The sequence below is a fragment of the Phyllobates terribilis genome, unplaced genomic scaffold (genome assembly GCF_046119375.1).
Source record: "Phyllobates terribilis strain yellow unplaced genomic scaffold, ASM4611937v1 Scaffold_2__4_contigs__length_985480577, whole genome shotgun sequence".
Classification (NCBI taxonomy): Eukaryota; Metazoa; Chordata; class Amphibia; order Anura; family Dendrobatidae; genus Phyllobates; species Phyllobates terribilis.
The window spans coordinates 419,976,442-420,004,237 of NW_027362762.1; positions in this window are offsets into that span (position 1 = coordinate 419,976,442).

A 27,796-nucleotide genomic window follows, 5' to 3' on the forward strand; every position below is an offset into this window, starting at 1 on the left:
CTGTCCCCCCAGTCACAGAGGATGAAGAGGCCGCAGATGCACAAGATGGGGCAGACGGTGGTTGGCCCGGCCGGCTAGGCCGCATTGTAGCACAGTGAGCTTCCCACTGCAACTTATGCTTCATGTCCATGTGCCGGTTCATGCATGAAGTACTCAAACTATGTATTTTTTGGCCTCTACTTAGCTTTTGTTGACAAATGTTACAGATAACACGAGTTGGGTCATCTTTATCGATCTGAAAAAATGCCCAGGCTATGCAAGGCTTAGCACCCATGCGACCTGAAGAGCCACCACGACTTGTGGTCAGAGGCAGAGTTGTGTTTGAGGATGCAGTTGTTGACGTGCTTCCAGTACTACGTCTCTGTCCAGGAAGGCGCAACCTGACCTCGTCGTCACTAGCATCCTCCTCCACCTCCTCTGCTGACCTCATCTCTTGGCTGACTGTGGGTTGACAGTAAGTGGGATCTCCAACCTCATCATCATCACCCTGTGTGTTATCACACCTGTCGTCCTCAGAGCCAACCTGTTCCTGCCCTGACAAAAAACTAAAGTTGTCGCTCCAATCAGGTATTTGAGTCTCATCATCGTCTTCCTCATTGTCTCCACCAACAGGAGTTATAGTTTGGGAATGAGGGTCTACATTATGGTCAGAACCTTCTGCGTCTGGTCCTGGATCCGTCTCATAAAGATTCTGGGCATCAGTGCAGATCATTTCCTCGTCTGGATTCACAGAAGCGCTGGAGCCGACTTCTGATTCCCAGGCTATAGTATGAGTAAACAGCTCTGCAGACTCAACCATCTGTTCTACCTCATACTCAGACGGGCAGCTGGAGATTTGGGAGCTGTGAGGAAGCAAGTGCGATTGGGGTGACACCTCTGAGGACTGGAGTATTTGTGATGTTGAAGTTGATGTGGAGGAGAGCCCACTTAAAGGAGCACTTGATATCCGTTGAAGCACCTGCTGTTTTTGTGCCTCATCTGGAATTTGTAGCGATTGGCGTGGCCGTAAGAAAGGGATCTTATCACATTGTCCGCTAAAAGAAGTAGACATTTTAGTTTTGCTGGAAGATGGTCTTTCTTCTGCAGATGTTACTGGTGCTTTAACACTTACTCCACGGACACAACCTTTTTTCCCCTTCCCAACACGCCTATTCCCCTTTCTACCAGCAGCAGGCCTTTTTCCACTCATTTTGGTGGTTAACTAATTCACAACTCTGGAGTTGTTTGCACAAAAAACAATGGATGGGAACCGAGCAGAGCTGAGTGGCCAAACTGTGGTATTAGGCCAAAACTATTGTCTGGGTTAGATGCAGAAAAAAATTATATTCAGTTTGCAACCTGATGGAGGTCAGTATAGATGGACTAATAGAACAAGTCCCACACACAGTTAGAAGGCCAAATATTTTTTCAGAGCTAGATGCAGAAAAATATTATATTCATTTTGCAACCTGATGGAGGTCAGTATAGATGGACTAATAGAACAAGTCCCACACACTGCTAGAAGGCCAAATATTTTTTCAGAGCTAGATGCAGAAAAAAATTATATTCAATTTGCAACCTGATGGAGGTCAGTATAGATGGACTAATAGAACAAGTCCCACACACTGCTAGAAGCCCAAATATTTTTTCAGAGGTAGATGCAGAAAAAAATTATATTCAGTTTGCAACCTGATGGAGGTCAGTATAGATGGACTAATAGAACAAGTCCCACACACTGCTAGAAGGCCAAATATTTTTTCAGAGCTACATGAAGAAAAATATTATATTCAATTTGCAACCTGATGGAGGTCAGTATAGATGGACTAATAGAATGATGCTATGCCCAAAAGGTTTTACTTCACTAGGTGCAGTAAAAAAATTGGTATTCTATACACAGTTGGTGTAGCTTGCAACACAGATAGGCTACTCCACTGACTAACACACTCTGCAATAGGCCAAAAAGGATTAGCTTTGCTAGATTTAGCCAAATGCTGTGAAAAAAACTTGCACGGCACTGGCACAGACCTGCCTGGCAAAAACTGATAGGAACTGATGTAACTTAGTCCTGAAAAGGACTGCAATTACAATTAGTCTTTACTCCCACAACCTATCTATTTAAGAGCACAGACCTGCCTGATAAAAGTCGTAGGAAATGCTGTAACCTAGTCCTTAAAAGGACTGCAATCACAACTATTCCCTACTCCCAAGCTATCTGTAGATTTGTGCGAAAATTGGCTTGAAATTAACAAGGTATAGCGCACACAGCAACAGCGGTGCCGTCTAACACGCAGCTGCAGCAGTGAGAAAATGGTGGCAACGGGGAAAATGGCTGGGTCTAATAGGGCAAGGACATGTGACATACACTGCCAATGACACATGCCCTTGCTTGTGTGAAAAAAAGCAATTCGCTCCGTGTGTGCGCTGCTGATGGGCTGACAGATTGCACCTCCCCACTGTAAATGTGGGAAAGAGAAAAAAAAATGGAGATCTTCATTATTCCTGCAGAGATCCATCCCCTGCCCCTCCCCCCGCCCCGCTGTACACTCAAACTGCGTATTAACATTAATTTTCATCATTACTGAGAAAAAATCCAGTTATGATTTTGGTGCACGAACAGTTATCGAACATAACCTCGAACAGCCACATTTTTTTCAAATCGTTCGTGTTCGCCGAAAGGCTCGAACACCGCCCAAAACAGCTCGAATTTGAGATTGGCGAACAGTTCGAGTCGAACAACGCTCATCTCTACTCATGTGTCTTGCGCATCCAGGAGCACCAATTCCCTGTTGTGTTGGTGGCGAGGTAACAATCATGCTTCCTTCCTCTGCCCTCTCCCCCCAACCTCGCACAACAGAAATGTGATCAAGGTCTCCCTCATCTGATGAGTCTTCCATCAGTTCGTCCTCCACTTCTTCCTGGGCTCCTGCACCTTCCTCACTAGTTTGACAGCTACCATGCGCCCTGGTAAAACCATCTCCCCCACCCTCACATGCCTGCCGCCTTGGTGCTGCCGACTGTCTGGACCTTACAGATGTTAGCCCTTCCGCATACAACTCCTCCTCCTCTACTTCCTCCACCTCCTCTTGTGCCACCACCTGACTCCGGATTCTGTTTAACATGTGCTCCAGCATGTAAATTACCGGAATAGTCATGCTGATAATAACATCGTCAGCACTAAACATCTTCGTTGCCATTTCAAAACTATACAGAAGGGTGCATAGGTCCCTGATCTGAGACCACTCCTCCAGCGTGATTTGCCCCACCTCTGGATCTCGTTGGCCCAGGCTATACGTCAGAACATATTGCACAAGGGCTTGTCGGTGCTGCCACAGTCGCTGCAACATGTGCAGAGTTGAATTCCACCGGGTAGGCACATCGCATTTTAGCCGGTGAAGTGGCAGGCCCAATGACTTCTGTAGAGATGTAAGTCGCTGAGCTGCGTTATGCGATCAGCGGAAGCAAGCACACAGCGACCGTGCCCTCTGCAGATGGCCATCTAGTTCGGGATAGTGGGCTAAAAATTGCTGGACAGCCACGTTCAACGTGAGCCATACCAGGCACGTGTGTGACATTGCCCCGGCGAAGGGCCTCACCCAGGTTTGCAGCATTGTCGCACACGGCCTTCCCTGGTTTCAGGTCCAGTGGAGACAACCATTCATGAAACTGGTTCTTCAGAGCTGACCACAACTCCTCAGCTGTGTGACTCACATTTCCCAGACATTTCAAAGTAAAAACCGCCTGATGACGTTGAGCCCTGCTGCCAGCATAGTAAGGAGGTGTGCAGGATCCCTTCTGCGCAGTTAGAAAGCTTGTGACATGACCAGACAGGCTTTGGGTGCAGGTGGAGGACCGAGAGGAGTTTGAGGAGTCAGAAGCAGTGGAGGAACTTCGAGATAAAGAGGATTGACGCACAACTCGTGGGGACGGCAAGACTTGGACAGCAGCCCCTTGTCCTGCTGTCACCATAGTTACCCAGTGCCCAGTCAGCGACATGTAACGCCCCTGTCCATGCCTACTCGTCCAAGTGTCTGTGGTGAAATGCACCCTGTCACACACAGAGTTTCTCGAAGAAGCGGTGATGTTGTGTGCGACATGCTGGTGGAGCGCAGGCACACCTTTCTTTGAGAAGTAGTGCCGACTGGACATCTGGTACTGGGGCACTGCGACGGACATAAGGTCTCGAAAATCCTCTGTGTCCACCAGGCAGAAAGGCAGCATTTCTGTAGCCAAGAGCTTGCAGATGGTGAAATTCAACCTCTTAGCTTTCTCATGGCTATGAGGAAATGGTCTTTTACTTGTCCACATCTGAGGGACCGAGGGCTGACTGTTGTGCTTAGACGGGGTTGAGAATGGTGTCCCCGGCAAACTGCCGGTCTGTGAGGAAGATGCAGGCGGACATGTTAGGTTGCCTTGATCCAAAGGTGGTGCTATCAATGTCGGACAGCACTGAACACCAGCTGGTGTTTCCACCTCCAAAGAAAATGATGACCTGCCAATCACGCTGGCTGTTGCGGGTAAAGAGGTGGCAGGTCTGCGTCCCAAAACAGGTGTGACTGCTGTCCCCCCAGTCACAGAGGATGAAGAGGCCGCGGATGCACAAGATGTGGCAGACGGCGGCTGACCCGGCCGGCTAGGCCGCATTGTAGCACAGTGAGCTTCCCACTGCAACTTATGCTTCATATCCATGTGCCGGTTCATGCATGAAGTACTCAAACTATGTATTTTTTGGCCTCTACTTAGCTTTTGCTGACAAATGTTACAGATAACACGAGTTGGGTCATCTTTATCGATCTGAAAAAATGCCCAGGCTATGCAAGGCTTAGCACCCATGCGACCAGAAGAGCCACCACGACTTGTGGTCAGAGGCAGAGTTGTGTTTGAGGATGCAGTTGTTGACCTGATTCCAGTACTACGTCTCTGTCCAGGAAGGTGCAACCTGACCTTGTCGTCACTAGCATCCTCCTCCACCTCCTCTGCTGACCTCATCTCTTGGCTGACTGTGGGTTGACAGTATGTGGGATCTCCAACCTCATCATCATCACCCTGTGTGTTATCACACCCGTCATCCTCAGAGCCAAACTCTTCCTGCCCTGACAAAAAACTCAAGTTGTCGTTCCAATCAGGTATTTGAGTCTCATCATCTTCTTCCTCATTGTATCCACCGACAGGAGTTACAGTTTGGGAACGAGGGTCTACATTATGGTCAGAACCTTCTGCGTCTGGTCCTGGATCTGACTCATAAAGATTCTGGGCATCAGTGCAGATCATTTCCTCATCTGGATTCACTGAAGCTCTGGAGCCGACCTCTGATTCCCAGGCTATAGTATGAGTAAACAGCTCTGCAGACTCAACCGTCTGTTCTACCCCATACTCAGATGGGCAGCTGGAGACTTGGGAGCTGTGAGGAAGCAATTGTGATTGGGGTGACACCTCTGAGGACTGGAGTATTTGTGATGTTGAAGTTGAGGTGGAGGAGAGCCCACTTAAAGGAGCACTTGATATCCGTGAAAGCACCTGCTGTTTTTGTGCCTCATCTGGAATTTGTAGCGATTGGCGTGGCCGTAAGAAAGGGATCTTATCACATTGTCCGCTAAAAGAAGTAGACATCTTAGTTTGGCTGGAAGATGGTCTTTCTTCTGCAGATGTCACTGATGCTTTAACACGTACCCCACGGACACAACCTTCTTTCCCCTTCCCATAATGCCTATTTCCCTTTCCACCAGCAGCAGGCCTTTTTCCATTCATTTTGGTGGTTAACTATTTCACAACTCTGCAGTTGTTTGCACAAAAAACAATGGATGGGAACCGGGCAGAGCTGAGTGGCCAAAATGTGGTATTAGCCCAAAAGTATTGGCTTCGTTAGATGCAGTAAAACAATTTTATTACATACACAAGTGGTGGAGGTTAGTATAGATGGACTAATAGAACAAGTCCCACACACTGCTACAAGCCCAAATATTTTTTCACAGCTAGATGCATTTAAAAATTACTTTGAATTTGCATCCTGGTGGAGGTCAGTATAGATGGACGAATAGAATAAGTCCCACACACTGCTACAAGCCCAAATATTTTTTCAGAGCTAGATGCATTAAAAAATTATTTTGAATTTGCAACCTGGTGGGGGTTAGTATAGATGGACTAATAGAACAAGTCCCACACACTGCAACAAGCCCAAATATTTTTTTCAGAGCTACATGCAGATAAAAATTATTTTGAATTTGAAACCTGGTGGAAGTTAGTATAGATGGACTAATAGAACAAGTCCCACACACTGCTACAGGTCCAAATATTTTTTCAGAGCTAGATGCAGATAAAAAATTATTTTGAATTTGCAACCTGGTGGAGGTTAGTATAGATGGACTAATAGAACAAGTCCCACACACTGCTACAAGCCCAAATATTTTTTCAGAGCTAGATGCAGAAAAAAAATATTTTAAATTTGCAACCTGGTGGAGGTTAGTATAGATGGACTAATAGAAAAAGTAACACACACTGCTACAAGCCCAAATATTTTTTCAGAGCTAGATGCAGATAAAAATTATTTTGAATTTGCAACCTGGTGGAGGTTAGTATAGATGGACTAATAGAACAAGTCCCACACACTGCTACAAGCCCAAATATTTTTTCAGAGCTAGATGCAGATAAAAATTATTTTGAATTTGCAACCTGGTGGAGGTTAGTATAGTTGTACTAATAGAACAAGTCCCACACACTGCTACAAGCCCAAATATTTTTTCAGAGCTAGATGCAGATAAAAATTATTTTGAATATGAAACCTGGTGGAGGTTAGTATAGATGGACTAATAGAACAAGTCCCACACACTGCTACGAGCCCAAATATTTTTTCAGAGCTAGATGCAGATAAAAATTATTTTGAATTTGCAGCCTGGTGGAAGTTAGTATAGATGGACTAATAGAACAAGTCCCACACACTGCTACAAGCCCAAATATTTTTTCAGAGCTAGATGCAGATAAAAATTATTTTGAATTTGCAACCTGGTGGAGGTTAGTATAGTTGGACTAATAGAACAAGTCCCACACACTGCTACAAGCCCAAATATTTTTTCAGAGCTAGATGCAGATAAAAATTATTTTGAATATGAAACCTGGTGGAGGTTAGTATAGATGGACTAATAGAACAAGTCCCACACACTGCTACGAGCCCAAATATTTTTTCAGAGCTAGATGCAGATAAAAATTATTTTGAATTTGCAGCCTGGTGGAAGTTAGTATAGATGGACTAATAGAACAAGTCCCACACACTGCTAGAAGGCCAAATATTTTTTCAGAGCTAGATTCAGATAAAAATTATTTTAAATTTGAAACCTGGTGGAGGTTAGTATAGATGGACTAATAGAACAAGTCCCACACACTGCTACAAGCCCAAATATTTTTTCAGAGCTAGATGCAGATAAAAATTATTTTGAATTTGAAACCTGGTGGAGGTTAGTATAGATGGACTAATATAACAAGTCCCACACACTGCTACAAGCCCAAATATTGTTTCAGAGCTAGATGCAGATAAAAATTATTTTGAATTTGCATCCTGGTGGAGGTTAGTATAGATGGACTAATAGAACAAGTCCCACACACTGCTACAAGCCCAAATATTTTTTCAAAGCTAGATGCAGATAAAAATTATTTTGAATTTGAAACCTGGTGGGGGTTAGTATAGATGGACTAATAGAACAAGTCCCACACACTGCTACAAGTCCAAATATTTTTTCAGAGCTAGATGCAGATAAAAATTATTTTGAATTAGCAACCTGGTGGAGGTTAGTATAGATGGACTAATAGAACAAGTCCCACACACTGCTACAAGCCCAAATATTTTTTCAGAGCTAGATGCAGATAAAAATTATTTTGAATTTGCAACCTTGTGGAGGTTAGTATAGATGGACTAATAGAACAAGTCCCACATACTGCTACAAGCCCAAATAATTTTTCAAAGCTAGATGCAGATAAAAATTATTTTGAATTTGCAACCTGGTGGAGGTTAGTATAGATGGACTAATAGAACAAGTCGCACACAATGTTACAAGCCCAAATATTTTTTCAGAGCTAGATGCAGATAAAAATTATTTTGAATTTGAAACCTGGTGTAGGTTAGGATAGATGGACTAATAGAACAAGTCCCACACACTGCTACAAGCCCAAATATTTTTTTTCAGAGCTAGATGCAGATAAAAATTATTTTTAATTTGCAACCTGGTGGAGGTTAGTATACATGGACTAATAGAAAAAGTCCCACACACTGCTACAAGCCCAAATATTTTTTCAGAGCTAGATGCAGATAAAAATTATTTTGAATTTGCAACCTGGTGGAGGTTAATATAGATGGACTAATATAACAAGTCCCACACACTGCTACAAGCCCAAATATTTTTTCAGAGCTAGATGCTGATAAAAATTATATTGAATTTGAAACCTGGTGGAGGTTAGTATAGATGGACTAATAGAAAAAGTCCCACACACTGCTACAAGCCCAAATATTTTTTCAGAGCTAGATGCAGATAAAAATTATTTTGAATTTGCAACCTGGTGGAGGTTAGTGTAGATGGACTAATAGAACAAGTCCCACAAACTGCTACAAGCCCAAATATTTTTTCAGAGCTAGATGCAGATAAAAATTATTTTGAATTTGAAACCTGGTGGAGGTTAGTATAGATGGACTAATAGAACAAGTCCCACACACTGCTACAAGTCCAAATAATTTTTCAAAGCTAGATGCAGATAAAAATTATTTTGAATTTGCAACCTGGTTAAGGTTAGTATAGATGGACTATTAGAACAAGTCCCACACATTGCTACAAGCCCAAATATTTTTTCAGAGCTGGATGCAGATAAAAATTATTTTGAATTTGCAACCTGGTGGAGGTTAGTATAGATGGAATAATAGAACAAGTCCCACATACTGCTACAAGCCCAAATATTTTTTCAGAGCTAGATGCAGATACAAATTATTTTGAATTTGCAACCTGGTGGAGATTAGTATAGATGGACTAATAGAACAAGTCCCACACACTGCTCCAAGCCCAAATATTTTTTCAGAGGTAGATGCAGATGAAAATTATTTTGAATTTGAAACGTGGTGGAGGTTAGTATAGATCGACTAATAGAACAAGTCCCACACACTGCTACAAGCCCAAATATTTTTTTCAGAGCTAGATGCAGATACAAATTATTTTGAATTTGCAACCTGGTGGAGGTTAGTATAGATGGACTAATAGAACAAGTCCCACACACTGCTCCAAGCCCAAATATTTTTTCAGAGGTAGATGCAGATGAAAATTATTTTGAATTTGAAACGTGGTGGAGGTTAGTATAGATCGACTAATAGAACAAGTCCCACACACTGCTACAAGCCCAAATATTTTTTTCAGAGCTAGATGCAGATAAAAATTATTTTGAATTTGAAACCTTGTGGAGGTTAGGATAGATGGACTAATAGAACAAGTCCCACACACTGCTACAAGCCCAAATATTTTTTTTCAGAGCTAGATGCAGATAAATTATTTTGAATTTGCAACCTGGTGGAGGTTAGTATAGATGGACTAATAGAACAGGTCCCACACACTGCTACAAGCCCAAATATTTTTTCAGAGCTAGATGCAGATAAAAATTTGTTTGAATTTGCAACCTGGTGGAGGTTAATATAGATGGACTAATATAACAAGTCCCACACACTGCTACAAGCCCAAATATTTTTTCAGAGCTAGATGCAGATAAAAATTATATTGAATTTGAAACCTGGTGGAGGTTAGTATAGATGGACTAATAGAACAAGTCCCACACACTGCTACAAGCCCAAATATTTTTTCAAAGCTAGATGCAGATAAAAATTATTTTGAATTTGCAACCTGGTGGAGTTTAGTATAGATGGACTAATAGAACAAGTCCCACACACTGCTACAAGCCCAAATATTTTTTCAGAGCTAGATGCAGATACAAATTATTTTGAATTTGCAACCTGGTGGAGGTTAGTATAGTTGTACTAATAGAACAAGTCCCACACACTGCTACAAGCCCAAATATTTTTTCAGAGCTAGATGCAGATAAAAATTATTTTGAATATGAAACCTGGTGGAGGTTAGTATAGATGGACTAATAGAACAAGTCCCACACACTGCTACGAGCCCAAATATTTTTTCAGAGCTAGATGCAGATAAAAATTATTTTGAATTTGCAGCCTGGTGGAAGTTAGTATAGATGGACTAATAGAACAAGTCCCACACACTGCTACAAGCCCAAATATTTTTTCAGAGCTAGATGCAGATAAAAATTATTTTGAATTTGCAACCTGGTGGAGGTTAGTATAGTTGGACTAATAGAACAAGTCCCACACACTGCTACAGGCCCAAATATTTTTTCAGAGCTAGATGCAGATAAAAATTATTTTCAATATGAAACCTGGTGGAGGTTAGTATAGATGGACTAATAGAACAAGTCCCACACACTGCTACGAGCCCAAATATTTTTTCAGAGCTAGATGCAGATAAAAATTATTTTGAATTTGCAGCCTGGTGGAAGTTAGTATAGATGGACTAATAGAACAAGTCCCACACACTGCTAGAAAGCCAAATATTTTTTCAGAGCTAGATTCAGATAAAAATTATTTTAAATTTGAAACCTGGTGGAGGTTAGTATAGATGGACTAATAGAACAAGTCCCACACACTGCTACAAGCCCAAATATTTTTTCAGAGCTAGATGCAGATAAAAATTATTTTGAATTTGAAACCTGGTGGAGGTTAGTATAGATGGACTAATATAACAAGTCCCACACACTGCTACAAGCCCAAATATTGTTTCAGAGCTAGATGCAGATAAAAATTATTTTGAATTTGCATCCTGGTGGAGGTTAGTATAGATGGACTAATAGAACAAGTCCCACACACTGCTACAAGCCCAAATATTTTTTCAAAGCTAGATGCAGATAAAAATTATTTTGAATTTGAAACCTGGTGGGGGTTAGTATAGATGGACTAATAGAACAAGTCCCACACACTGCTACAAGTCCAAATATTTTTTCAGAGCTAGATGCAGATAAAAATTATTTTGAATTAGCAACCTGGTGGAGGTTAGTATAGATGGACTAATAGAACAAGTCCCACACACTGCTACAAGCCCAAATATTTTTTCAGAGCTAGATGCAGATAAAAATTATTTTGAATTTGCAACCTTGTGGAGGTTAGTATAGATGGACTAATAGAACAAGTCCCACATACTGCTACAAGCCCAAATAATTTTTCAAAGCTAGATGCAGATAAAAATTATTTTGAATTTGCAACCTGGTGGAGGTTAGTATAGATGGACTAATAGAACAAGTCGCACACAATGTTACAAGCCCAAATATTTTTTCAGAGCTAGATGCAGATAAAAATTATTTTGAATTTGAAACCTGGTGTAGGTTAGTATAGATGGACTAATAGAACAAGTCCCACACACTGCTACAAGCCCAAATATTTTTTTTCAGAGCTAGATGCAGATAAAAATTATTTTTAATTTGCAACCTGGTGGAGGTTAGTATACATGGACTAATAGAAAAAGTCCCACACACTGCTACAAGCCCAAATATTTTTTCAGAGCTAGATGCAGATAAAAATTATTTTGAATTTGCAACCTGGTGGAGGTTAATATAGATGGACTAATATAACAAGTCCCACACACTGCTACAAGCCCAAATATTTTTTCAGAGCTAGATGCTGATAAAAATTATATTGAATTTGAAACCTGGTGGAGGTTAGTATAGATGGACTAATAGAAAAAGTCCCACACACTGCTACAAGCCCAAATATTTTTTCAGAGCTAGATGCAGATAAAAATTATTTTGAATTTGCAACCTGGTGGAGGTTAGTGTAGATGGACTAATAGAACAAGTCCCACAAACTGCTACAAGCCCAAATATTTTTTCAGAGCTAGATGCAGATAAAAATTATTTTGAATTTGAAACCTGGTGGAGGTTAGTATAGATGGACTAATAGAACAAGTCCCACACACTGCTACAAGTCCAAATAATTTTTCAAAGCTAGATGCAGATAAAAATTATTTTGAATTTGCAACCTGGTGGAGGTTAGTATAGATGGACTATTAGAACAAGTCCCACACATTGCTACAAGCCCAAATATTTTTTCAGAGCTGGATGCAGATAAAAATTATTTTGAATTTGCAACCTGGTGGAGGTTAGTATAGATGGAATAATAGAACAAGTCCCACATACTGCTACAAGCCCAAATATTTTTTCAGAGCTAGATGCAGATACAAATTATTTTGAATTTGCAACCTGGTGGAGATTAGTATAGATGGACTAATAGAACAAGTCCCACACAATGCTACAAGCCCAAATATTTTTTCAGAGCTAGATGCAGAAAAAAATTATTTTGAATTTGCAACCTGGTGGAGGTTAGTATAGATGGACTAATAGAACAAGTCCCACACACTGCTCCAAGCCCAAATATTTTTTCAGAGGTAGATGCAGATGAAAATTATTTTGAATTTGAACCGTGGTGGAGGTTAGTATAGATCGACTAATAGAACAAGTCCCACACACTGCTACAAGCCCAAATATTTTTTTCAGAGCTAGATGCAGATAAAAATTATTTTGAATTTGAAACCTTGTGGAGGTTAGGATAGATGGACTAATAGAACAAGTCCCACACACTGCTACAAGCCCAAATATTTTTTTTCAGAGCTAGATGCAGATAAATTATTTTTAATTTGCAACCTGGTGGAGGTTAGTATAGATGGACTAATAGAACAGGTCCCACACACTGCTACAAGCCCAAATATTTTTTCAGAGCTAGATGCAGATAAAAATTTGTTTGAATTTGCAACCTGGTGGAGGTTAATATAGATGGACAAATATAACAAGTCCCACACACTGCTACAAGCCCAAATATTTTTTCAGAGCTAGATGCAGATAAAAATTATATTGAATTTGAAACCTGGTGGAGGTTAGTATAGATGGACTAATAGAACAAGTCCCACACACTGCTACAAGCCCAAATATTTTTTCAAAGCTAGATGCAGATAAAAATTATTTTGAATTTGCAACCTGGTGGAGGTTAGTATAGATGGACTAATAGAACAAGTCCCACACACTGCTACAAGCCCAAATATTTTTTCAGAGCTAGATGCAGATGAAAATTATTTTGAATTTGAAACGTGGTGGAGGTTAGTATAGATCGACTAATAGAACAAGTCCCACACACTGCTACAAGCCCAAATATTTTTTTCAGAGCTAGATGCAGATAAAAATTATTTTGAATTTGCAACGTGGTGGAGGTTAGTATAGATGGACTAATAGAACAAGTCCCACACACTGCTACAAGCCCAAATATTTTTTCAGAGCTAGATGCAGATAAAAATGATTTTGAATTTGAAACCTGGTGGAGGTTAGTATAGATGGACTAATAGAACAAATCCCACACACTGCTACAAGCCCAAATATTTTTTCAGAGCTAGATGCAGATAAAAATTATTTTGAATTTGCAACCTGGTGGAAGTTAGTATAGATGGACTAATAGAACAAGTCCCACACACTGCTACAAGCCCAAATATTTTTTCAGAGCTAGATGCAGATAAAAATTATTTTGAATTTGAAACCTGGTGGAGGTTAGTATAGATGGACTAATAGAATGATGCTATGCCCAAAATGTTTTACTTGGCTAGGTGCAGTAAAAAAAATTGTATTCTATACACAGGTGGTGTAGCTTGCAACACAGATAGGCTACTCTACTGACTAACACACACTGCAAGAGGCCAAAAAGGATTTGCTTAGCTAACACAAAACAGCTCGAATTTGAGATTGGCGAACAGTTCGATTCGAACACCGCTCATCTCTAGTCATGAGGCTGGAGGCGCTACCAGGAGACAGGCCAGAACACCAGGAGACGTGGAGGGGTCGGTAGGAGGGCAAAAACCCAGCAGCAGGACCGCTACCTCCGCCTTTGTGCAAGGAGGAACAGGAGGAGCACTGCCAGAGCCCTGCAAAATGACCTCCAACAGGCCACAAATGTGCATGTGTCTGCACAAATGGTTAGAAACTGACTCCATGAGGGTAGTATGAGGGCCCGACGTCCACAGATGGGGGTTGTGCTCACAGACCAACACCGTGCAGGATGCTTGGCATTTGCCACAGAACACCAGGATTGGAAAAGTCGCCACTGGCTCCCTGTGCTCTTCCCAGATGAAAGCAGGTTCACCTTGAGTACATGTGACAGACGTGACAGAGTCTGGAGATGCCATGGAGAGCGATATGCTGCCTGCAACATCCTTCAGCATGACTGGTTTGGCAGTGGGTCAGTAATGGTGTGGGGTGGCATTTCTTTGGAGGGCCACACAGCCCTCCATGTGCTCGCCAGAGGTAGCCTGACTGCCATTAGGTATCGAGATAAGATCCTCAGACCCCTTGTGAGACCATATGCTGGTGCGGTTGGCCCTGGGTTCCTCCTAATGCAGGACAATGCCAGACCTTATATGGCTGGAGTGTGTCAGCAGTTCCTGCAAGATGAAGGCATTGAAGATATGGACTGGCCCGCCCGTTCCCCAGACCTGAATCCGATTGAGCACATCTGGGACATCATGTCTCGCTCCATCCACCAATGTCACGTTGCACCACAGACTGTCCAGGAGTTGTCGGATGCTTTAGTCCAGGTCTGGGAGGAGATCCCACAGGAGACCATCCGCAACCTCATCAGGAGCATGCCCAGGCAATGTAGGGCGGTCATACAGGCACATGGAGGCCACACACAATACTGAGCCTCATTTTGACTTGTTTTAAGGACATTACATCAAAGTTGGATTAGTCTGTAGTGTGTTTTTCCACTTTAATTTTGGGGGTGACTCCAAATCCAGGCCTCCATTGGTTAATAAATTTGATTTCCATTGATGATTTTTGTGTGATTTTGTTGTCAGCACATTCAACTTTGTACAGAACAAAGTATTCAATGAGAATATTTCATTCATTCAGATCTAGGATGTGTTATTTGAGTGTTCCCTTTTTCTTTGAGCAGTGTATATAGGGCCCACTCACCGTTTGTATTAAATTATTGTACAGGTGCAAAAATACACTATATTGATAATATGGTCTGCATGGTAGCTTAGTGGGTAGCACTCTTGCTTTGTAGCACTGGGTTCCTAAGTTCAAATCCCACAAAGGACAACAAATGAAAGGAGTTTGTAAATTTTCCCTTATTGGTGTAAACGTTAAAAATATAAGGTACTTAGCGTTTTTTGATCAAAGAGCCATTCAACCGTGTCAAGGTGCACTTAAATATGGATGGCCTCTAACCACTAAATGTCCTACCTCTTCATGTGCCAAACCAGGCCTCATGTGAATGGGGAGTGAAAAGGAGACCAGGCGTAGCTTGCAATTAAAACCTAACATTTACAGAAACAGTTGAGCTTGTGTATTCATTAATCACAGTGGTATGACAACTTCTGTCCTTACTTAAAAGATGGTATTATTTATAAGATTATTTTCTGTCATATACTCATTTAAATAGTCCCTTGGGAAAACCTCAAATGTTAACCAGTCTGGGAAAGACCTAAATCACTTTTTGAAAATGGGTGCCATGTTATTTGTCCTGTGTCAGCCATTACAGAATAATATCAACAGAGGTACAAAATTAATTGAACTAACTGAATCATTTTGGACAATTTATCTGGTCAAAGATTCTTTTTCAAATTCATTGCAGGAAATATTATTTTAACAAAATATATTACCTGCATATATAGATTTGTCTTCTTTCACAATTTCTTTTTATTTTATTGGTGGTTTCTGCCACTTTAAGTCCGTATTTTGGATGGGGCATAATGGGTGGATTAAACACCAGGTTAAGCACCACAATAAGGCATAAGGAAGAACCAGAGGGGTTGAAACTCAATGGCTGTCCTATTTACTCTCTGTCCTATTTTACAACTTGCGTTTTGGTAGAATAAAAAAGTGATTTTAAATGTTCAATCCTTATATGTTGCTTTTACCTGCTTGATTGAAAGGATCCTTTGCACCCATTTCAAGGTGGTGAAGTAGTGTTATTGGACTATTCATTTTGATTTGGAAGTGGTGAGTTTTATTTGCTTTTGACTTGTTCATATTAACTTTACGTATGTTAGCATGGACCATATCAACACTTTACCAAATAAAGAGAACCTGACAGCAGATAGATGCTGACCGAAATACAGATAGCATGTATCAGACAATGGCTGCATGATATCAGTCATCCATGTTTTACTCTGAAATGATGCAATGTTTCAGAGAAAAACATACTTTGAGTCTCTGTGCCCACTATGCATTTTTCAAGCTGATTTTCCACAGCGTAAACGCTTGCAAAACGCTTGGTAATCCGTGCCCCATGATCCCCAATGAAAATCTGCAGGTTCTGTGCCCATGCTGCGGAATTTTCCGCAGTGGATTTTCCTTGCGGAAAAATCCGCAGCATGTCCATTATTCGAGCGTTTATGCATGTGGATTTGAGCTCCCAATGCATTTGAAAAACGCAAGTCAAATCCGCATGTAAAAACGCTGCAAAAACGCGTGTAAAATCCGCAAGCGTTTTTGACAGCCAAGAACATGCAGAAACGCTGCAGAAATTTTCTGCTTCATTTCTGCATTGTGGGCACATACCCTAAAAGCCTGTGGGGATCGAGTAGCACTGGAGACTAGTCTAACAGGTGAGTCACCAGCAGCTTCATCATGCCTGCTGCCAATGACTGACAGTTTTCTCCTCATACACACACCTAGTGAAACACCCATAACTCCAGTTGAGCAAGCGGGAGAAGCCATATGGCTTTTTCCCCAGCAGCATTTAATAGTCACACATACACGGCTGAAATCATACAGTTAGCATCTGATACATTCTGCCCGTGGATCATGTACTACAGCATGGTGTTTGGGTAAGGAGACAAAATAAGTTAATGAATGATATCACAAAAATTCATAACTTTGCAAAAGTTAATTAATAATTGAATTACTTATTCTTCAAAGTACTCCCATTTAGCATTTGTATTGCTATTTGAAAAAAATGTACTTATAGTTTATGTCAAGTATGTGACGCGCCCCCTGGGCCTGTGTTGTGCAGGGGAACCCGGAACCGGGCCTGTTGTAGAATGCTGGGGGTTGTAGTCTCCGTGTGGCGGTGACCCGGTCCGTGCCCAGGGTGGTCAAACCAGTGGCAGTCTAAATGTTGTAATAAGTGTCCGACTACGCCACCCGTGGATTGCGGTCAGTGGGGACCGCCGCTGCGCTGCCGACCGCTGAGGCTGATGTTGTTTGCGCAGCCGAGTATGGGATAACTCCCCACGGGAGAAGTATTGCCTCAGGGCAGCTAATGTGAGAGATGATGGGAGTGATGGTGTGAGGGTCCCAGTGCTGATGGTGCTGGTGCGGCAAGGAATCACAGAGACGTGAGGTGCAGTTCAGGGTCTTTACTGATGGTACAAGGCAGACCCTCCCGGGAGTACTGGCTAGTATAAGGGGCCTGGTCAGCCTGCGAGCAAACAGGAGTTCCCCTGGCCAGGTGGAGTTGTAGGCCTCCCCGTTTATCTGCACTCTTCCTGGCTACCTTGCTGTCAGCGGTTACAAGTAGCCCACGTCCCTGAGTGTACCGTGTGGTGCTCACCCGTATGGCTGGTGACTTGGGGCCTTCTGTTAGCCTCCGCTCCTGGATGGCGGCGCTGGTCCCTTCTTTGTGACTGAGCCTCCGGGCTTCTATGGCCAGAGGACCTGGAATCCCCTGCCGGCTGGTTTCTGCTGCTGGGTATATATCAGTCCCCACAGCCTCGGACTCCTGTGTCCGGTTTTAGTAACTTCAGCCAGGGCGAGCTATATCTCTGCTCACAGCCCCTGGCCTTCAGCTGCTGCTCCTACAGAGCTCCTGATCTCACTTTCCCTCTCCAGGCTCTGACTGCTCTGCTTGTTCTGCAGGCTCTGTCTCTGTCTGCAGCTTCACTCACTAATCCCGCCCCAGACCCAGTTTATAAGGGCAGATTCCTCCCCTCCCAGGTCTGGGCGGACCGTGTTGCATGCTTAGGGCTCCTGACCAGAGAGACCTCCCACTTGCTCTCAGACATAATATCTCTATTACTGTGGCAACCAGACCCCTGGGGTGTCACATATGCGTCACTCATCCTTGGGAAATAGGCCTTTATAAAGAACAACTTCGGCGCTTTTTTTATTGCAGTGTTGGAGTGATGCTTGTAATCTAAGGTCCCTGGCCCCAATCTTATACTTACCTGCCACCATCTTCACCTTCCAATGGCGATCACTTTTCAATCTAAATTTTTGAGAGCCTCTTTCTGACTCTCATAGACTTTCATTGAGCGCTTGTAACCATTACTTCTGAAGCCAGTTACTCGGAAGTTTCAGGCACAAGCGGGCGCAGCGGGACCGGACCTGCTTCCAAAAAAAGTGAAGATGGCGGCGGATAAGTATAAGACTAGGATCAGGGATGTTAGATTAGTAGCACCACTCCAGGGCTGAAAAAAAACACCACTGGAGTGATGCTGTAAATAAAGTGAAAACACAGCACAATGCAAAAACAATATATTATAACACTTTAACCATGCAAGAGGAAAGCATACAGGGATGCCACAGTACACAAATAATGCAGTATTGTTAAAGCAGGAATAAAGATAAAAAAAAATGCACAAAGCTGAAATATCTGTGATGCTCCACATTAAAACTTGGAACATCATTCAACTCTCTACTCACCTTCCATTACTGGTAGTCATCACTGAGTCTTATCACTGAGTGGAGGTGATACATTTTGTGCTCTTCTATCCCTGCCTACTGTGATTATGCCTGTAGCATGCATTGGTATGAATCTTCCAATACTTACAAAAATGTATTGTAATTAAATTATTTAATGGTAGGAGACCACTTAAATTCTTAGTGGAATTTCCTTTCAATTTATGGATCCAACCCAATTGGTCTTAAGCACTATCTATCAGTCACCATAATGTTTAATCTGTTTGTTTGTTTTTTAATCCTTAAATTTAGTTTTAGTTTCTCATAAGGATTTCCAAGAAGTGTTTAACAATACAATATATTTGTAAAGTCTACATTGTCTTTTTATATGAATATTAATGTTCAGCTCAGAGCCCTTCAGTAAAAGCTATAATGCATCAAAATTGTCTAACCATAAAACTGGCCACACTGCCGACAGCAACAGTTCAGAGCTCAGCTTAAATTTCTAAAACTGCTCTGAAAAGCTTTATTCGTAATTAGTCGCTATTGTCAACAAGGCCAGCTTTATTGCCATATTTGGGAAATTTATAGTTTATGCATTTTTCTATATCAGCTAATAACGTAATAATTTTACATTCCCACCTGTAACACCTTATTAGTTGCTTTAAGCAACATCTCACTTTTTATTTGCGCTATTTTTTAAAGCCACACTTCATTATGAACACTCTTTTTATTAAATGGTTATTTTATGTATTTGCTTTGCTTTATTTATTTGCCTATGAAAAAGGTACATCACAGCCTACATAAATTATTTATCAGAAGCGTCCATGAATATTTTATAATGCTTATGAATCTAACAGATGAATACATTTTGCATATCTGTAACAAGATTTATGTCCAGGACTTCATAATACACCCGCAGCCATTTGATTACTTGCTGGTGTGTTTAAAATAACACATCCATTATTTAGGGAATATGATTACAATTATAATAGCAAACCCAGAGTAATTATCCTTTTTTTAGCATGTGCTATGGAAACTATGAGCTTTGATAGTCAAGATTTATTTGTTTTGAAATCCATAATTACATTTAAACTAAACTGCAATTTTCAGATGAATACAGCTTGACTAATTAAAAATAGTTTAGAAATATTAATGTGATATTTAATATTGAACATTTATGAGGAACAAGGGAAAAGCAGGAATCCATGTAAACCATTTCCAATGTGATTGACTTCCAAAATGTGCAACAGTATACGCAGGGGCTGGCTGGCAAATTTTAGCCTGGGGGGCAAGCACATAGCACTGGCCCACGAGTTGCATCCGACCATCTTTAACCTGCTTACCTCAGGCTGCTGCATAAAACAGCAGAGGTAGTAAGTCTTTAAAAAAAACGGTGGTTGGTGCTGTTTTCATATTGGGATCATACACACATTTGCAATTCGATATACTGTACATTCTCGAGCGCGATCATTTAGAAGGACTAAGGCCACGTTCACACATTCAGTATTTGGTCAGTATTTTCCATCAGTATTTGTAACCAAAACCAGGAGTGGGTGAAAAATACAGAAATGGTGAAGTGTTTTTATTATACGTTTCCTCTGATTGTTCCACTCCTGGTTTTGGCTTACAAATACTGATGTAAAATACTGAACATGTGAACGTGGCCTAAGAATTAGTATTGACATTTATTTTGCATTAGATGTAGTTGGTGCAGCGTATTGCAGTGATTTAAAACCATTAAAGCATTATAGTACAACTAGTTGTCTGTTTCAGACACAGAAAATCATCAACCCTAATACAAATCTAGTAGTCCACGATATTATATATATATATATATATATATATATATATATATATATATATATATCTATAATATAACCAGGGATGTGTCCTTCTGCCCGAAGCCTCTATCAACTGGGCCTGCACAATGCACCTGTGCAGTCTGGCCCTAGACAGAAAAACACATCCACATCCCAGACAGGGATGAGGAGTGTGGCGCCGGAGATTGCGGTATGCATAGGCACTGAGCGCATAACGCGAGCTCCACCGCCGTAAGCACATACCTGCTGGGGAGGAACATGGCGCCTCTGTTCAGGCCGGAGGTCAGGGGAGGAGTGTGGTGTTGGAATTGCCCCTGCGCATAGCGCGATATCCAGCGCCATTTTAGTGAAGACACATTTGCAGTGTGTCTTCAACAAAATGACGCCGGACATCGCGGTATGCGCATGTGCGTACTCCGGCACCATTTTGTGGAAGACACTCTGTACATTTGTCTTCATTAAAATGGCACTGGATATTGCGCTATGCCGGCACTGATTCCGGTGCCATTTTAGTAAAATAACTCAGGCAACGTGCTGCAGTGGAGCGATGGAAAGGTGAGTAGGAATGTCTTTTTATTTAATTTATGGATGGATGGGGGAGTATATACCAGGATGGGGGAACAGGATGTGGCACCACATAACAGGATGGGGGACCAGGATGGGGAGCATATACCAGGGTGGGGGAGCACATAAGAGGATGGGGGAGCATGTACCAGGATAGGGGAGCATATACCAGGATGGCGGCACAAATACCAAGATAGGGGAGCATATACCAGGATGGGGGACCAGGATGGGAGTGCAAATATCAGGATGTTGGGATACAATGAAAATGTGGCATGAATCTAGAATAAGGGATTCTCTACATTACAATTGCAGCATCAAACAAGTGAATGTAATTTAGAAAAATAGACAAAAAAAAGGTATTCAAAGGTAGCGCTCTGCAGATGGAATCAATCACACCAATAATGCTTATGTCCAGCTGTCTTTTTGCCAGGTATATGGGGTTTTTAGCAGTTTAGTAGATGATGTTTTTATTTTACTTTTATAACTAAACGTATACCTGGCGTAAGGAGAGTCAAACATAAGCAAGGGCGTATTATGTCTGACCATCACAGTCAATGGCTCCTCTGTGCTTCCAAATACTTAATCTGTATTATTTCAAATGTACATTTGGTCAAAGCGAGATCATAATGACTTTTCTATATTAGGAACAGACTGGTGAAATTAATGTGCAAAACGGAGAACCGCACAGCTTCCATTTGTGCCAGCTACACAAAGGATCAGTTTTGTGCATTAATTCCTCTTGTCTGTTCCTAAAACAGAAAAAACAAATGTAATTCCATAAGGCCTCAATCACACATCTGTGTTTAAACACATGCGTGAAAAAATGGAATAGTGTCAGTGTACGGTCTGTGTGTCATCAGTGTACGGTCTGTGTGTCATCAGTGTACGTCTGTGTGTCATCAGTGTACGGTCTTGTGTGTCCGTTTTTACCATTAGTGTCATCAGTATTTTTCACGTATGGATACATTATACCCATAGACTTGTATTAGCACTAGAGTTTTGTACTGTGAAAAAAGACGGACATGAGAATAGCACCAAAGTTATAATGGGTGTGTGTGATATCCGTGAAAAAAAGATAGAACGCGTACGTGCAACACTGATGTCTGAATGAGGCCTTAGGCTGATACAAAAGAGTCTTTACAGATTTAATAAATATGCCCCAAACATCCAAATATGATTTTACACTCAGACTGTTCTAACCACATTTATCCTCACACCACAATGCACTGTTACATACAGACAGATGCACATCTACAAACATATGTAAAGAATTCAGGGTCAGACTGGGACTAAAGAGCTACTCTAGCATACAAACCCGCAAGAGTCCACATACAATATCATCCCTGCATAATGTGCAGTGCAAAAAAAAATATTTTTATTTTGTTATTTAATAAGAAACAAAGATAATTAAAAGAAAAATAGAGGGCTTTGCATTCTCCGGTGCTCGCATTGAGAATAAATGGAGCAGAGGTGCACATGCTTGACCTCCGTTGCATTCAGATGGGGCTCTATACAGCACCATTCTCAGGATTGATTAGGGTCCCAGTGGTCAGTCTCCCAGCGATTGGGAAGTTATCTCCTGTCCGATGGTTACATGATAACTTAAAAACTTGCCACAACCTTTTTAATAGGGACATCTACTGCTTCATGTGAGGAGATTGATGATGGGCCTCTCAGATTAACCTCTACAAGCTGTTAATGGTATTTTCCAGAACTCATTTTTTTAACTACCTGCTTGTTCTACCTGGTGCTAGCTCAGAGAAGTCATGGACCACTCTACTTCTTCCGGGCTGCTCTATCGTTGAGGCGTGACTATCGGCATCATGCTGACTGACAGACGGCTTCCAACAGTTATGCAGCAGGGAACTGGCTGTCAATCAGCCTGACATTAGCAGTCATGCCCCGTCAACAGAGCAGAGCAGAATAGAAGATTCTACTCTGTTGACGTGATGTCAGTGGGATCTGCAGAATCACCAGCACAGGCGGTCAGTGACCACTCTGTGCCAGCAGAGATCGACGCCGGGCACAACAGGCAGGTAGTTAGTAAGTTAGTACTGTGCTTAGGCCCATAGTAGAAAAAATTATTCCTGGATAACTCCTTTAACCACCTCCACAAACTGCTCATATGTTCAGAGGAAGTCAACAATGCTACCCAACAGAGGCATAGCTAGGAGTTCAGCTCAGGAGGGGCCCCAAACAAGGTAACTCTGATTACAACTACAGTTGCATATAGGAGAATCTCAGCAGATGACCGGGCTGTTACTGAAAATAAATTTCTATACAAAAGCCAACACTCATATTACCCCCATATGGTGACCATATAGTGGTAGATACCAGACCTGCAGACCATACTATATATACCTGGACGGTAATTACTTGTAACTTACAGCTGACATTATTTCTTATGGAATCGTTCACTTTTCCCATCTTTTCCATCTGGCCCAGACGGACATCACAACTTCTTCCATACACCACTCGTCTGCACAGATTACAACAAAGAAACATTTGACTTCTCACATTTCATGCACCATCCCCATTTATTCCTGCACAAATGCTTCATCCTGCTGATACCCCAACACTGAGCCGCTGCTGCTGTATGTGTCCCTATTACTGCACTTACTGTGTGGTAAAAAAACTGCACTCCTCTTTCTGTCCCATATAATAATTCCCACCACTGTGCCCCTCTCATAATAAAATGCCCTCTAGATGGTAAAATTGCCCCTAGAAAATATTAATGCCCTATGTCCCAGAAAACAGTGTCCACGTTTTGCCCCTAGAAAGTAATAATGACTAGTGTTGAGCCACCCCCGTAGTGTTCGGGTTCGGTTCGGTTCGTCGAACACCGGGATGTTCGAGGAACTGTTCGTCGAACTGTTCGTCGAACACCTTAGAACACCGTCGAACACCGTTAAAACCAATGGCAGGCAAACAAAAACACATAGAAACACATAGAAAACACCTGCAAAGGTGTCCAAAAGCTGACAAACTGCTCAGAAGACACTCTCTTTAAAAAAGCCGGCCGGCAAATTCAGCAGCGGCATACACCGGTACCCGACAATTTAGACAAGAAGGAATAGAGCATCACACATAGATTAGATAGATAGAAACATGTCAGTCACACATATAAGAAGCACAGTGACAGTGTTGGTTACTGCACTTGTCATTTAGTGTAAAGGATTTATTAAAAAAAATATTAGTGTTTTCATGCACCGTCTCTTTAAAAAAGCCGGCCGGCAATTCAGCATCTGTACCCGACAATTTAGAACAGAAAGAATAGAGAATCACACATAGATTAGATAGATAGAAACATGTCAGTCACATATATAATAAGTACAGTGATAGTGTTGCTTACTGTACTTGTCATTTAGTGTAAAGGATTTATTTAAAAAAATAATAGTGTTTTCATGCACTGTCTCTTTAAAAAAGCCGGCCTGCAATTCAGCAGTGGTACCCGACAATTTAGAACAGAAAGATAGAGCATCACACATAGATTAGATAGATAGAAACATGTCAGTCACATATATATGAAGTACAGTGATAGTGTTGGTTACTGTACTTGTCATTTAGTATTAAAATAAAGGATTTATTATTAAAAAAATTGGCGTGGGGTTCCCCTTAATTTTAGGCTCTAGCGGAGGTTAAGCAGACGGCTGGGGCAGATGTTTGAAGCCTGGGAAGGGGGTAATACCCACGGAGCTTCCCAGGCTACTAATATCAGCCCCCAGCTGAATACATAGCCTTTACTAGCTATTAAAATGGGGGACCCTCCAAAAAAAATGACGTGGGGTCCCCCCTAATTTAATAGCTAGCAAAGGCTAGGCAGACAGCTGGGGGCTGATATTAATAGCCCAGGAAGGGAGCCATGAATATTGGCCCCCTCCCAGGCTAGAAACACCAGCCGTCAGCCGCCCCAGAAATGGCGCATTCATAGGATGCGCCAATTCTGGCACTTAGCCTCGCTCTTCCACGCTGCCCTGGTGCGGTGGCAGGGGGTAATAGGGTTGGGGTTGATGTCAGCTTATAATGCCAGCTGACATCAAGCCCAGGTTAGTAATGGAGAGGCGTCTATAAGACACCCCCATTACTAACCCCATAGTCAAAGTTAAAAAAAACACAAACACCCAGAATAAAGTCCTTTAATTGAAATAAAGACACAATCCTTTATTGTTCTAAATTAAACCATACTTACCATCACGCCCATTCCAGCTGAAGCCAACGATCTCCTGCAATAAAAGAAAAATAATAAAGCAACCTCATCCTTACCTTTCCATGGTTCCCACGACAGCTTCAGCTCTGCTACATCGAGATGACAGGCTGGACCGCAGCAGAACGCTGCCATCCAGCCTCTCATCCCGCAGACACTGAGAAGCGCAGGCTTGCTTGCGCTGCTCAGCGTCTCTCTGTGACGACATCCAGATGAGCCGAGTTCATGTCCAATGAACTCGGCTCACCTCATGCATGTCACTGACAGCGTGGGAAAATTCTCACGCTGAAGCGGTGAGTGCAGGAAAATTCTCCCACGCTGTCAGTGACGTGCATAAGGTGAGCTCATGTCCAATGAACTCAGCTCACCTCCTGCACGTCACTGACAGCGTGGGAGAATTCTCCTGCACTCAGCGCTTCAGCGTGAGAATTCTCCCACGCTGAAGCGCTGAGTGCAGGAGAATTTTCCCACGCTGTCAGTGACGTGCAGGAGGTGAGCTGAGTTCATTGGACATGAGCTCACCTCATGCACATCACTGACAGCGTGGGAGAATTCTCCTGCACTCAGCACTTCAGCGTGAGAATTTTCCCACGCTGTCAGTGACGTGCATGAGGTGAGCCGAGTTCATTGGACATGACCTCGGCTCATCTGGATGCCGTCACAGCGAGACAGTGAGGAGCGCAAGCATGCCTGCGCTTCTCAGTGTCTGCGGGATGACAGACTGGATGGCAGCGTTCTGCTGCGGTCCAGCCAGTCATCTCGATGTAGCAAAGCTGAAGCTGTCGTGGGAACCATGGAAAGGTAAGGATGAGGTTGGTTTATTATTTTTCTTTTATTGCAGGAGATCGTTGGCTTCAGCTGGAATGGGTGTGATGGTAAGTATGGTTTAATTTAGAACAATAAAGAATTGTGTCTTTATTTCAATTAAAGGACTTTATTCTGGGTGTTGTGTTTTTTTTAAATACTTTACTAGAAATTCATGGCGGTCATGTCTAATACTGGCGTGACCCCATGAATTTTGGGCTTGGGGCCAGCTGATTATACCAAGCTGGCCCTAACCCCTTTATTACCCAGTGAGCCACCGCACCAGGGCCCTGGATGAGTTGGGTACAGCGCCAGAAGATGGCGCTTCTATGAACGCGCCATTTTCCGGGGTGGCTGCGGACTGCAATTTGTAGCGGGGGGGGGCCCAGAAAGCTTGGGCCTCCCTGCGCTGCAGATTCCAGCCCCCAGCTGCCTAGTTGTACCTGGCTGGACACAAAAATAGGGCGAAGCCCCACGTACTTTTTTTTTAATTATTTCATGAAATTCATGAAATAATTAAGAAAAAAAGGCCTTCCCTATATTGTTGTGTCCGGCCAGGTACAAATAGGCAGCTGGTGGTTGGGGGCAGCCCGTTCCTGCCTGCTGTACCTGGCTGGACACAAATATAGTGCGAAGCCCCACTTCAATTTTTTTTAATTATTTCATGAAATTCATGAAATAATTAAGAGAAAAAGGGCTTCCCTATATTGTTGTGTCCGGCCAGGTACAAATAGGCAGCTGGTGGATGGGGGCAGCCCGTTCCTGCCTGCTGTACCTGGCTGGACACTAATATAGTGCGAAGCCCCACTTCAATTTTTTTAAATTATTTCAGGAAATTCATGAAATAATTTAAAAAAAATTGACGTGGGGCTTCGCACTATATTTGTGTCCAGCCAGGTACAGCAGGCAGGAACGGGCTGCCCCCAACCACCAGCTGCCTATTTGTACCTGGCCGGACACAACAATATAGGGAAGCCCTTTTTTTCTTAATTATTTCATGAAATAATTTAAAGAAAATTGACGTGGGGCTTCGCCCTGTTTTTGTGTCCAGCCAGGTACAACTAGGCAGCTGGGGGCTGGAATCCGCAGCGCAGGGAGGCCCAAGCTTTCTGGGCCACCCCCGCTGCAAATTGCAGTCCGCAGCCACCCCGGAAAATGGCGCGTTCATAGAAGCGCCATCTTCTGGCGCTGTACCCAACTCATCCAGGGCCCTGATGCGGTGGCTCACTGGGTAATAAAGGGGTTAGGGCCAGCTTGGCATTATCAGCTGGCCCTAAGCCCGAAATTCATGGGGTCACGCCAATATTAGACATGACCACCATGAATTTCTAGTAAAGTATTTAAAAAAAACACAACACCCAGAAAAAAGTCCTTTAATTGAAATAAACACACAATTCTTTATTGTTCTAAATTAAACCATACTTACCATCACGCCCATTCCAGCTGAAGCCAACGATCTCCTGAAATAAAAGAAAAATAATAAAGCAACATCATCCTTACCTTTGCATGGTTCCCATGACAGCTTCAGCTCTGCTACATCGAGATGACAGGCTGGACCGCAGCAGAACGCTGCCATCCAGCCTGTCATCCCGCAGACACTGAGAAGCGCAGGCTTGCTTGCGCTCCACAGTGTCTCTCTGTGAGGGCATCCAGATGAGCCGAGTTATTGTCCAATGAACTCGGCTCACCTCATGCACGTCACTGACAGCGTGGGAAAATTCTCCTGCACTCAGCG